This window comes from Staurois parvus, unplaced genomic scaffold, assembly GCF_062004578.1.
Source record: "Staurois parvus isolate SC_StPar_1 unplaced genomic scaffold, SC_StPar_1.0 ptg000388l, whole genome shotgun sequence".
Classification (NCBI taxonomy): domain Eukaryota; kingdom Metazoa; phylum Chordata; class Amphibia; order Anura; family Ranidae; genus Staurois; species Staurois parvus.
The window spans coordinates 3,002,757-3,016,523 of NW_028318184.1; positions in this window are offsets into that span (position 1 = coordinate 3,002,757).

The window sequence follows — 13,767 nt, forward strand, 5'->3', positions numbered from 1 at the left end:
GGCCGCTTGGGACTCCTGGTGGGATGGGATATCACGAGAGCCACAGAAGGTGACAGGAAGGGGAGACCTCCCCTCCCTCTGCTTGTACAAGCAAGTGAGCAGCTAGTTAGCCCCTCTGATTGCTTGTACTAGAGAGCTGACCTCCAGCTTTAAAAAATAGTACCGGGGTGATGCCTGTAGCTGCAGACATCACTCTGGTACATCTGCCATAAGTCCAGCGAAGTACATTTACATTGCTGGTGCAGAAGTGGTTAATTATCTGACTACCTAAATAGATGAATATTAACTAAAACTAATAAAGTTAGCAGTACTAAAGGCAAACAGAGTAGAAGACAGACAGATTGGGATAGGGAGTTCCAGAAGCTGGCAGAGGCTCTGGAGAAGTCCTGGGGATAAGAATGGAAGGAGGAGACAAGAAGGCCAGACAGCAGGAGAACTTTGGAGGAACAAATAAGATGGTTTGAATTATATTTTGAGATGTGGCTGGTGATGTAGCTCAGGGCTGAGCCGAGTTGTGAATATCTTTGTATACTGTTATTAGTATTTTGAATGTTATTGAATGGTTATTAGTATTTTTAATGGCTAATTTGGTAAAAACACACTCTCTGTGTTAATTGCTCTGGCTGTTTGTGTCTAGGTCAGATCTAATTACTATTTACTTCTCACCTGCATTAGTGCTAGACTGAGAGACTCAGGGATTGTGAGATATGTAGTTTCTTCACAGGAAGTGTCAGTTACTACACTACAGACATGTATTAACCTATGCAGTGTCATGCCTCATGTTTGAACACATGTTTTGAAGCAGAAACTTCTGAACAAGAATGTGAACATTTGTTCTACAACAACAAATGACACTTTTATACTACATGATTGGGTGCATGTAGGAAGGTTTATAATGCCATTTAAGTGGGATTCCTCTAATACAAAATTGAATGCAGGTCAAGAAGGCATCCTAAAGATGGACATACATTGTTAGAATTTAGTTAGAGCCCTTAAAGGTGTTTGATTGCCATGCTAACAATTTGAATTTTAGACCCGGTTTACACTAGTGTGGGACGTGTGGCCCACATTTGCTCAGGCATGGCAGTGCACACAGTTGAATGGGCTGCTGTGCCCGTGTTTCACAGAAGGAAAAGGTGCATTCATTTTTTCCAAAGTGCATCCTCAGGGAAGCCACATGGTCTTTTTGACCATGTGGTTCCTGCTACAGCAATCGCGCTGGGGGCTAACATTCATTTTTGGGATGAAAGTATTGTTTATGCCAATGACCCTACTACATAGCATATGTTCCAGCTATAAAACAAAGAAATGTTCGTGAGAGACAAAAATTCTACTTCCAGATCAAACTTTACCAAGTATGGTAAAGTATGATTTTTCCCAAATGGAAACCCCATTAAGAGAATTTTGTTTGCTCAGATAAGAAAAGAGAAAAATTTTCCATCCATTGTCTTAAATTTTTTTCATCATTATAGTCAAAAATGATCATGGAATCTTTCCCAAAAGACATTCAAAAATTGAGCAAACTTTTTCAAAAATGGTCATTTTCAAATGAAATTCTGACCGTTTTTTAAACACTGCACCTTCTTTTTTTTTTTAAACACAGGCTATATCATGAACGCTCACAAGTAGAAAAAGTGGCTCTGGAAGGTAGCTTGCAAATTTAAAGGTATTTCCCAGCAAAATGACCTTACTGCCAAGAGTGTGCATATAAGAAGCCTAATGGAAGCGGAATGCTCTACTGTGTTTCTGCTGTGAGCATGCCGCGCAGTGTACTTCAAACACAGAGCCCAACCTGTCGCCAACAGCTCCGAGTCTCATACTAGTGATAAGGAACTGGGAGAACAAGTTCCCAATCACCTGATTGCTCTGATGGCCTATGATTGGCTATCTCATAATTAGCCACTGTATTGCCCGTCCCTATGGTCTTTTCTCCGCTTAAATAGAAAAAAAGATGCATTGTAGCTTTTTCTCCTTACTAGTGGAGAAAATTGTAAACAAAAAAATGTGTGGAATTTTTTCTTTGTTATACTAGTAATTGCAGTGATCAGTGACTTATAGTGGGACTGCAGCTGACATGGGGTATATACCCTGTAGTGACTTTTGGGGGACTATTTATTAAGAAATTATTTTATTCCAAAATTGGGAATCCCAGCTGACTGTCAGGGGTTAACATTCTTGGTTGAAATTCAAATGACCTTCTAGGAAGTTACAAAAACCAGTGAGTGGAAGAAACTTGTTTGAAAGATAATGAGACACACACTACTATTGAAATTCCTACAGGTGATCAAACAAAGTCCCAGAAAAGACAATGGGGGATCTGATGTTGGTTAGTCTAAGACCTGGCAGATATATGTTTCCTAAACAAATGCCATGGTCTATGGAAAGCTAGGAGATTTCATCTGCAGAAAACTTAATTATAAAGTCAAACACCACTATTTGGACTTCTACAGGTGAGCCAACACACCTAACCAAAAAGGACAATGATGAGATGGAAACCTGATTGTCTGAGAGCTCACACAAAACCTTGGAAAGTGTGATGAACAAACTTCTTGAACTGTCACAATAGCTATTGGATACTGAGGTCAAAATATAACTGGCTGTTTACCCTAATTCCCACAAATAAACAGGCAAACAGAGAGTTTTTCCTACTCATGGGAACTTCATTTCTTAAACAAGAAGGTGAAACTTGGGTCATCTAAAGCTAAAAACTTGATATATCTACCCACAGAGACATTATCAAAAGGCATATTACTAACAATTTTTATCTAGGGAAAATATCTTTAAGAAGGTTAGGTATTGCATACCACTCAATTAAGTGTGAAATGATGAAGAATAAGATGATTCGTGAATTGGTGTCAATTATACATTTCCAAAAGAACTCAAATGTTTCAAAACAGTTTAATATCAGGGAAATGAGAAACCAAATGTATGTATATCTTTCTATGGTCCTCATCCAAGAGTAGTGGTAGAATCAACTATACTTGAATAGGATACATATATATTTGTTACCTAAAGACATGTTATTTCAATCAAAGTATGTGTCAGGGACCATCGCGATGCATGGGTCTACACAGGCGTAGGTGTCTGCCAAGATGTGTAGGTGGCAGGGCACTAGGACCCAGACGCACCCGTCGTCTTGACAGTACTAGGCAGGCACTAGGACCTAGGCTGCACCTGTCAGGTGCAGGGCGGGCTATTTAAGCCAGCTCTGCACAAACACTTGTTGCCGAATGGTCTTTATATGCTGTTACCTGTGTTGTGAGTATCTTGATCTGGATTGTGTGACCTTGCTGCCTTCTCCTGTCCTGACCCTTGGCCTACCTGACTCTGCTCCTGGATGTTCCCCTTTAAATCTGATCTTTTGGTATTGACCCTGCGTGTGACCCGACTATCTTTTGCCTACCATTTTGTACCTCACCGACCCGCTAGTTGCCCACCCGGCCTGTATGACTCTGATTTAGCTCATCTATCCATCCCGCAGGGATCACTAGGCTCCCTCACATCAGACTCTTAGCCCCCTGGAGCTCCTGTCAGACACCTCTACCCCTGTTGGAGATACCTAGCAGCTGCGACCTGGTACCGGAGCGCTCCAAGCCCATCCCCACCATCAGGGGCCCTGGTGAACAAGTGCTCCGGTGCTTAGACTCCGCACTCTGGGGAGGCTCTGCCAGGGGATTGATAGAGGTGCTGTCAGGTGGTCCATTACAGTATGAGTCATCATTACAACACAAATTGTTTTGTGATCCCTAGCTGCCCCCAGTGGACAGCTGAGATATATCTTTATGTACACACATTTCTCGAACGGCCAATCAACAAGCCTGTTGGGAAGGTCTCTTGAAACAAAGGATTGTATGGTATAAAAAGACCATACACCTCACACTTAAAAAAAGGGGCTAAGAATCTGAAGAAGCTGAAAAGATCTAAGGCAATCTACAATCTACAATCTGAAAATCTACAATCTGAAACTTCTGCTAAACTTCTGAACCTCTGAACTTCTACACTTCTACACTTTTTCTATAACACTACAATCAAGGCTGCTATAACTTCCAATATATATCATCTATCCTATTGCTATCACCTACTGCACTATCTCTCACTTGCTACCTGCGGCCATTTTGCTGAAGGAGTCCAGTTGCCATTTTGTCTTGAGGACCATTTGAAGGCTCAACTGCATCCCACTGGGGAGGCCTCAAAATCAAGGTTCTAGGAGTGGTGAGACTGCTAGGATATTGTACTTTATTTGATATTTCCAATTTTCCAAAAACTTATAGCATTTGTATTGTGTGTTTAGGAATATTAAGATTATATACATAATTATAACTAAAAATTATTTGATTTGGTATTGAGAGTATATATTGCATATTTAACTGATCGGTAGTTTTGTTGTAGTGCAATTTATCAGAGATATCTTTCTTTTTTTCTCTATGGCCACGAGAAATTTGAAATAATTTCTGAAGCACTATAAGGTTACAACTTATACCTAAATTTGATTTTTCCTCTATTTACTATTATCTATAATCATATATTGTTGGATCATATAGAAATTAGCCTGTCATATTTTTGATTGTATGTACAAGTATACATTTATCACCAGTATTTTGCGTTTGTATTAATATATATATAAATTTTGTACATAAATAAATTTATTTATTTATCAAAAAGGCAATTTTTGTGTATATGGTACGAAATCATACTGGCTAAAAGGACTCAAGGTATATTATTAAGTGGTGATCAAATTATTAAGATGTCCAAATTATTGGTTCATTAAATATTTGTCGTATTTTAACGGCTGGAGGCACTGCGATATTTTGTTTAAGGGAGAGGACACTGCCCTACCTATTTAGAATAAATTATTACATAAACCACCACAACCCCGAGGAAGTCACGAGGTTGGAGACGTAACGCGTAGGTACACCATGACGCAGCTTCCGGAGCACGGTGACGCACTTCCGGCATCGGACGCTATTTTGAGGAACCTGAAAGTCCCCTATTTCATGCAATATACTCAGGCATGAAGGATTTGCTGTGGATGACACAGTTTATGTGAGTGGGCATTTTTTATTCTGCTATTAAAGAACATATTATTGCATACTACATTATGGAGGATTCTTTTCTCTCACCCTGTGGGGTGTGAGATATTTTTAAACAGAAAACCTTCCTGTGACACCTGGTTTTTTGAAGAGGAACTACAGGTCCCAGAATCACCTGCCAGTGTTGGAGTAGGATCCTGGGTGATCCTGAAAGTGAAGTGGCCCATTGGGTCGCAGAGGGGAGGTGAGGAGGCAATCTTGCCATTTGAGTGTTTAGACATATTCACAGTTTCTTTCACCACACGATGCTGCATGGAGTTTGAAGCACATGTTTATGGACATTGTTTTTGATTGATGCTGTGTTCGATCAAGTTTGTTCACTTAATCACTGGATACCCCTCTCATTTTAGGGGTTCATCTTGATTTAATCATTCATTTTGTCACATGTTTTTTCAGTTGTTGTTATATTCACTAATATTGAGCACTAAGATTTAGGCACGTGATACATTTTTAAAATTTTTTTTGTGGCACGTTTTTCATCATACTTGACATTCATTTGTTTGGGGGTTGTGGGGTCATTAGAGTGCTGCACTATTTTTGTTTGCATTATTTGATCACTGTTAAGGTATCAGTTAGAGTGTCAGCTGCTGGTGTGTGTTAGGTTTCTTCCATAAGCGCAGGAGGACTGTTTATCCATGTAAACAATACAGATCTCTCTCCTGTCAGCACCAGCATGCTGCTTTGCATTGCTCTGCAGAGTATTCGGGGCCCAGTGATCATTTGATTGCTATGTGATCACATGATCACAGGGTCAACAAAGCTGTTATGAAATAATCCATTCATAACAGTTGTGTTTCCTATGCTGTGATAGACCCACAACTATCACATGGTACCTGAGCCAAACACAGCACCATGTACAGCTTAGCTATAGTCTATCACAGATCACCAGTGATTACAGTTGTCTTGAATGTAACCCATTAATTTCAGTTGAAAACTTTGTTGTTATAATAAAGATCATTGTAACAGCAAAGTGTAAAAAAATCCCTTAATATCCACTCAGAACAGTAAAGTGTTACTTAAAAATGTTGTTAACATTTTAATAAAAAATTATTTTAAATTTTTTTAACATACTGTCACCAGTCAGTGTCCCTGATCACCACCACATCAATCATATGACGACACTGTACTGCACTGGTGACAGTATGTAAACAAAAAAATGTGAAAAAATTTTATTTAATTTCTTCATTTTCCAAAAAATTGTGACAATAAAATTACAACGCCAAAAAACTCGCAATGCCTCTTATTTAATTCTTCAGACTGTCTACTTTCCAAAAAGGGGTAATTTGGGTGGAATTTTACTAAATTTGTACTTTCCTGGCATTTTCAGGCCTCAAGAAATGAGATAGGCCATCAGTACATCAGAATTGATCAATTTTCAAATATATACTGTATCCCATAGTCTGCAGACTGTATAACTTTCACACAAACCAATTAATATACACTTGTTGGGATTTTTGTTTTACCAAAGACGTAATACATGTTGGCCTAAATGTATGATGAAATTTGATTTTATTGGTTATGTTTTATAACAGAAAGTAGAAAATATTGGATTGTTTTAAGAATTTTTGGTCCTTTTTATTGTTTATAATGCAAAAAATAAAAATGCAAGTGGTGATCAAATACCACCAAAAGAAAGCTCTATTTGTGTGAAAAAATGATTAAAATTTAATTCAGGTGCAATATTGCATGACCGTGCAAGTGCCAGTTAAAGTAGTGCAGTTCTGAATAGACAAAAATGGCCTGGTCATGAATGGGGTAAAATCTTCCAGAACAAGTGGGTAATCTACAATATGAGTGGATATTTGTTTTTATTCTGTATTAATATAGTGGCATTACTAACTCCAGCTTTTTGTCTAAGTACAGTATATATACTGGTCTAGAGGATTCCCCCAAGATCCTTCTACTTCAAGTTGCTGCCGGTGCTATAGTGTGACCACCAAGATTAAAAACCCTTACATGGATTGGACAATTGTAACAAAGGACTTTTTAGGACTTTAGTGAACTTTTATAGACTATGATGGACCTTTTTCTTTACACTCAGCATTTTTCAGCATTTTCATAGGTTGCACCGTTTTACCTTTCTTTAGAATATCTACCTTATTGTGGTGGTCAGAATACCCCTTTACAGACAGCTAAAAAGATTGTTGGTGTAATTCAGCTAGCATGACAAGTGGTGTTGGTCCTTGGACTATGCAACCAACATCATAAAGACAGTCAATCAGAGGCAGTGTAAACTTTAGAGCAGTGTTTCTCATCCTTTTTTCAGTCAAGGCACCTTTTAAAATTATGGACAGTTCCGAGGCAACCTTTAAAATTATGGACAGTTCCGAGGCAACCTTTAAAATTATGAACAGTCTGGAGGCACCCCATTCTAAAATGGGGTGCCTCTAGACTGTCCATAATTTTAAAAGGGCACCCCTTTCTAATAGCTTTATATAACACAGCAACATCCACACATGTAGGACGCCCAATATTAGAGGTGATTTATTCTTCCAAAGCAAATACACTTTTGCACACTGGTACTGACTAGTATCCCAGTGTTTCTCTTCTCCCTCAGTTTTCCTCCTTCAGGGAGTTAATGTGACCCCAGCACTGATGGAGAGGGGCAGGGGAGGGACAAACTAGGATGCTGTGCAGGCAGCTAACATCCTCCCTATCAACTGATGGTGTCATTGGTTGTCAGGATGCTGGTGGCTAGAAGGTCATAATGGTGCACAATGAAAACCTGTGGCGTTGTGTAACTAAAAGGAAGGCTTGTTCTACCCACTGGCTTGTATACATGTTGTGGACAATTTTTAGACATTTTGCCAAGGTACCCATGAAGAAACCTTAAGGCACCCCAGGGTGCCTGGGCACCCTGGTTGTGAAAAGCTGCTCTGGAGGTACCCTACAGTTCCAAAGAACCCTGGTTGAGAATAGCTGTACTAGAGGCTTCTATGTTGAACTTTACAATAAAAAAACCTGTTTTCACATCCGTGTAAAAATTATTAGAATACCATATTTTGATTTTAATAATTATGCCAGTATAATCAAAAGAGATGACAGCATAAATATTTTTTTTATTCATTTATTTTTATTAGAAAAAAAGGAAACATTTTTCCAAAATGATCACCAGACACAATTATTTGTTCACATCTAAATCCAACCAATTAAATATAGATATGAAAAAAATGAACAGCAAATGTGGGGGGAGGGGGATAAGCATCATTTTCTCTATGCCTAGATATTGTTTACAAGTAATATCTCCATGATGCGCATCTGCACACTAAGAAAAAATATCTAGTCCAAGGGACATGAAATCGATAAACCAGAGCCACTGTAGGCTGAGTTGTGATCGGTACATTCCATTGGGGACTGGCAGATTTATGCATCCTTTTTGATTTTAAGCATATCTTATCCGGTCCAGTTTATACAAAAGGAGGTCTCATTTTCCAGAGTGCATAGTCTTTTTACCCATTAAATGAGTGGCATTAGCCACCCAAAAGGGGCTCCATTGTGCTGTCTACACATTGCTATGTTTTCTCCTATCCGGGGCGACCCTGGCTTTCCCATATTTGGATATGGTGCTACATAAACAAAGTTATGGTCATATATATGGGCTCCTGATGAAGCTACCAAACAGTGAAAACACTGTTACGACACGTGACTCTCATCCTGCATTTGGCCCTTTTACATCTCACAATTTTCATTTTAATGATTATATTTGTACTAATAGAGATATTGCCATTAGTGGCCTAGCAGGATAGCGCCTCCTTTGGGACATTTATACAGTTGATTTGATCCAAGTGTTTTATTGGTATATAAACTTTTAATGTATAATGGTGTTAATAAACATTTTAAAGTTGTGCATTCATCTTTTACTGGAGTTATGCCCGACACCTGAAAATCCTTTTATCCTATTTTCTCTTTGTTTAATATAACTGTTTGGATGTGGTGCCAGTCTAAACAAGCTGTGCCCTTGATGTGTGCGGTTCCTGTGCATTTCACAATCATTCACATATGTGGATGGAGTGCAACAATTCAACAACTCAAAAGTAATATAATAATAAGAGGAATTTACTTAGATAATTACAACATCATTCAAGTCCAGGGGAGCCCATAATTTATTTTGAAATTCCTGGAAGCGACAGTCATCACCCTGTTAAAGCCCTGACAGCCCTGATACCTATTAAAATAAAAACTATTTTTAAGTTTCAGGCAGCAATCTGAAGTTCAGCTACTAGAATTTTGCACTCATAGAGGTGCAGCATAACCTAGAAATATTGTTTTTTAAAATTAGGTAGAGTAGTAACATGATCCCTTTCGTATTTATCCAAGTAGCCAGGAGAGATAAGGGTCTCTACTTTCAGGATATTCTGATACATGAGAAAAAGCATGATGAGGACAGTCAGGACCTTATAAAAGATCCTCTACCAGGTTTAGGTCCACGTATTGATTCACAAGGAGGTCATCTGAACTTGATCTCTTGAGTCAGCTTTAGACATGTTTCTCCTGAACAAGCAGTCCTTTCCAAAATGGACAATCCTATAGAACTGATTCTCTAGCTTGACTGTTGGAAATAGAATGTAGAATTGAAAAAATATTCCAAAAAAAATCAATGCAAAGAAATACAAGTCTCCACTATGCCATTCTATTAAAATTGCTAATTCACACAAAATACAGTCCAGCAAAGACATAACTGTACATATTATCATCTTTTGATAAGTGTCTGTACTGCTCATTACATTTCTATGAGTTTTCATTTAGCTAAAGTGGAAACTCAGAGAAATAACGAAAAGGATGGAACACACAAAAAATATGAGAAGTGGAAAAATGCAGATTGAACTAAGTACAAAATAGTTAATCTGAGCATTTTGGTTATCATTTAAAATTTCAAAGTAAGAGAAATTTATACTTTGAATAAGAAATAAGCAAGCAAGTCATAAGTGTGTACCCAAATGTCAGCAGCACAGAAGAAACTATAAGGGAAGCAACTCTTTGAGATATGATGGCCTTCAGATGTAAAAAGAAGACATTGTGAAAATTGGAGATCTTGAAGCAGAAAAAGGTGGAGAGCAGGGTTGATAACCAGATACTGGAAAAACCTGATCTGAAGCCAATTAATACACTGGCATACAAAAATATTACATGTACTTCTGCAGAACAAGCGTATGAAAGGAAGCCCAAAAACAAAAAAGTGTCAGTAAGGCAAGGTAACCCCTCCCACTCCTAGCATGCCTCAGTTTTTTGCTAGTGACTTGTTATCTCTTCTCCTTTGGAGCAAAGAATCACTATTTCACTTTTTTATGAAGACATTTTTCTACTAGCAAGATTCTTTGTTTATTGCAGAGCCAAGAGTGTTCATGGATATAGTTTCTGGATCGTCCGATCTTTGGCCTTCAAAGCTGTACTTGGACTCCTCTGTGAGTAAGACGCAGGCCTGACCTGTAATGTGTACAAAAAAGGAGGGTTGTGAAAAGAGATTCACAGAAAAGCGGCTACATAATGAACAGAACGTGACACTCAGGAAATAATTTCCAAAAATTATGCTTTATTACACATATATAAATATGACATATGGGCATTCGCCCTGGTTTACCATCACCTCAGTATGAGACAATACACACAGACCTAAAACCATTTAAAATGACACCAGAGCCGGTCTAAATGTGTGTGCAGCAGGGAAAATGGCTACATGAGTCTAGTGTCCCTGTAGCACAAACACATAGGTGAACACTTCCCTAGGGAGGTGTATCCAAAAATTATGCCATGGGCATACCAAAATAGAGGATATAAGGGATTAAGCAGTAACCATAATGGCAAATCCCTATCAAGGAATCCAAAAATTATGCTATAATCTCTCTCCTTTCTGTTGTCTCCGGATGTCTATCTTTTTAATTATATTCAACAATGACCAGCAGCTGTGCTAAGTATTTAGCCCTTTCTTTCTTCCATTGGGAATAACTGCAGGTTGATGTTTTGCATAAATGGGTGGGTCTCTACCCACTATAAATAGGCAATTGAAATGCGGTTGTTTCATTGGTCCTGACGAAGCTGAGTGAGATACGCCCATCGGCGAAACGCGTTGACGTCATACGTCAGATACGTCACTTCCGGTCATGCGCACTAGGTGGAACGCACGCTGACCCATAAGGAGGAAGCCATCTTCACAAGCCATGAGGCAAGCTTAAGCAGCACAAGCGCCGAGAAGGGGCTGGAACCCGCGGTATATCGGCGGATGTCAGCGGTGGTTCCTTGGCCGCCTTGGCCCTGTATGGCAGTACCTATGAAGGACTTCTCTTTCATTCCCGTTATCCATAGCACAGGTGGTGAGTGGATCGTTACAGGACATTAGATATATGGTCCTCTGTGATCTACATGACCTATATATCTTCCATAGAGTGTTAGCTCTGTCAGTGACTTCCCACATATTGTTTGTTTCACTACAGGATGGGGACATCATGGTGCTTTGTATAGGAAACAAGATATACCACCATATATATTTCAACAGGCAGAAGAGTCTTTGGGATGTGTCTTGTCTTTTCCTACAAAAAGTGGTGTATAGTCCACGTGTAGTGGTGAAGAAACCATTTCAAGCAGAGTGCTGCTGTGTGCATCTTTTCCTCCATCCTGGAAATAAATGGGGCATATTCCCATCTAAGAGCTCTAGGAAACAGCTATCTATATTATAGATGAATGGGCCCCAACCACTTGTGCCGGCACAGGAATGTATTGTATAATATATTTGACATTTATGTCTTCCTTCATACAGGCCTGAGGCCTGCTACTCTCCTTTTTGACGCATATTGTGCTTGCTCCATTGCATACATGTGATATACACATTATAGCATAATTTTTGGATTCCTTGATAGGGATTTGCCATTATGGTTACTGCTTAATCCCTTATATCCTCTATTTTGGTATGCCCATGGCATAATTTTTGGATACACCTCCCTAGGGAAGTGTTCACCTATGTGTTTGTGCTACAGGGACACTAGACTCATGTAGCCATTTTCCCTGCTGCACACACATTTAGACCGGCTCTGGTGTCATTTTAAATGGTTTTAGGTCTGTGTGTATTGTCTCATACTGAGGTGATGGTAAACCAGGGCGAATGCCCATATGTCATATTTATATATGTGTAATAAAGCATAATTTTTGGAAATTATTTCCTGAGTGTCACGTTCTGTTCATTATGTAGCCGCTTTTCTGTGAATCTCTTTTCACAACCCTCCTTTTTTGTATGCCTCTTTTGGCTACTGAATGGAGACCATACATTGGGTGACACGCAAATTTATTTAATAACCTCTTAAATAACTATCTTAGTATATCTGACCTGTAATGTGCCCTGATCTTTGAACCTTTCTTTTGAAGGGTCACCTGGCCTGAAGCCAATCAGATTTTGGCTGAGGGGAGGAAATATCTTGTTCTTACCCCGTGTGCCATACACCATCCAGGCGTGGTCAGTTGGCTGGAGATTTTCCTGGGTGTTAGTGTCTGGACTCCGGAGAGTGGTCTCTTCACCCAGAGGCATTTCAAGACCTCCGTTGCAGGTGGGGAACTCCAGATGTTGCTCCTTATTTGTCAAAGTATAACAGCAAACTGAGAAAGTTTGTCTGCAGAGTCAGAGATAATCTGGCACTGGCAGTAGATGCTCCCGTAATTTCATGGGATTAATTCAACATGATCTGCGCTTTTTCTTCTTTGAAGTTCCTCCCTCAGTAGAATCGAGAGGGAGGGCATCCCAGTGGTCCTTGTTGCATCCGTCTGGCTCAGGAGACTGTATTACTTGGGCCTCATCATATTCCTGTCAGACTCTCTGTGAGCTCACCCAGATTGCCCTAACCTTCTGCCCCAAGGACTGGTTTACCAACCTACCTCACAGTCGCTGGTTTTGGTGGCTTGGCTGTTGAAGTTCAGGGCTAAGGAAATGTGGATCTTTATACAATTCTATAGGCTAGGAAATTCCCCTCTAGCAAGGTGTACCATCATACATGGAAACTTTACATGGTGTAAGGCAAGGAGACCGAATACTAAGAAGTACTCTATGAGATGTGGTTTGACGTTCTCCTAATCTGGTCCAAAATCTTAACTACTATCGTAGGCCAGATCTCAGCCCTAGTGATCCCATCCAGCGGCTGGTTGCTTCTCATTCTTTGATGAAGGCATTTGTTTAGGGAGTTGCTCACATAGTTCCCCCTGTATGCACACCTGTGAGACCTCAACCTGGTACTGTTGGCAATCTAAAGACTGCCATTTGAACCTATCAAGGGTTCCCCCTTTCTACTCTTGCCCACCCAGTGATCTTCCTCATTGCGGTCATTTCTGTGAGGGATGCCTCTGGGTTGGAAGCCTTCTCCTATAAGGAACTTTCCTTGTTCTACATAAGGGTAGGGTTGTCTTAAGGTCTAGGGCATCCCTTATTCCTAAGGTGGTCTCTTCTTACCTTCACCTTGACCAGGACATCATACTTCTATCTCTCTGTCCTGCCTCCAGACATCCTAGGAGATTTCCCTCCCTTGGATGCAGTGGGGGCTGTTCATGTCTCTTTGCCACCTCGTCTCTTAGACAGACTTACTCTTTGTCATTCCTGGAGATCCCTGCTCGAGACTGCCTACATTTTGTTCCACCATCTCTAGCTGGCTCATTCAAGCATACAGGCTTCAGAATAAGGTTCCGCCTTTCCCTTTTAGAGCAT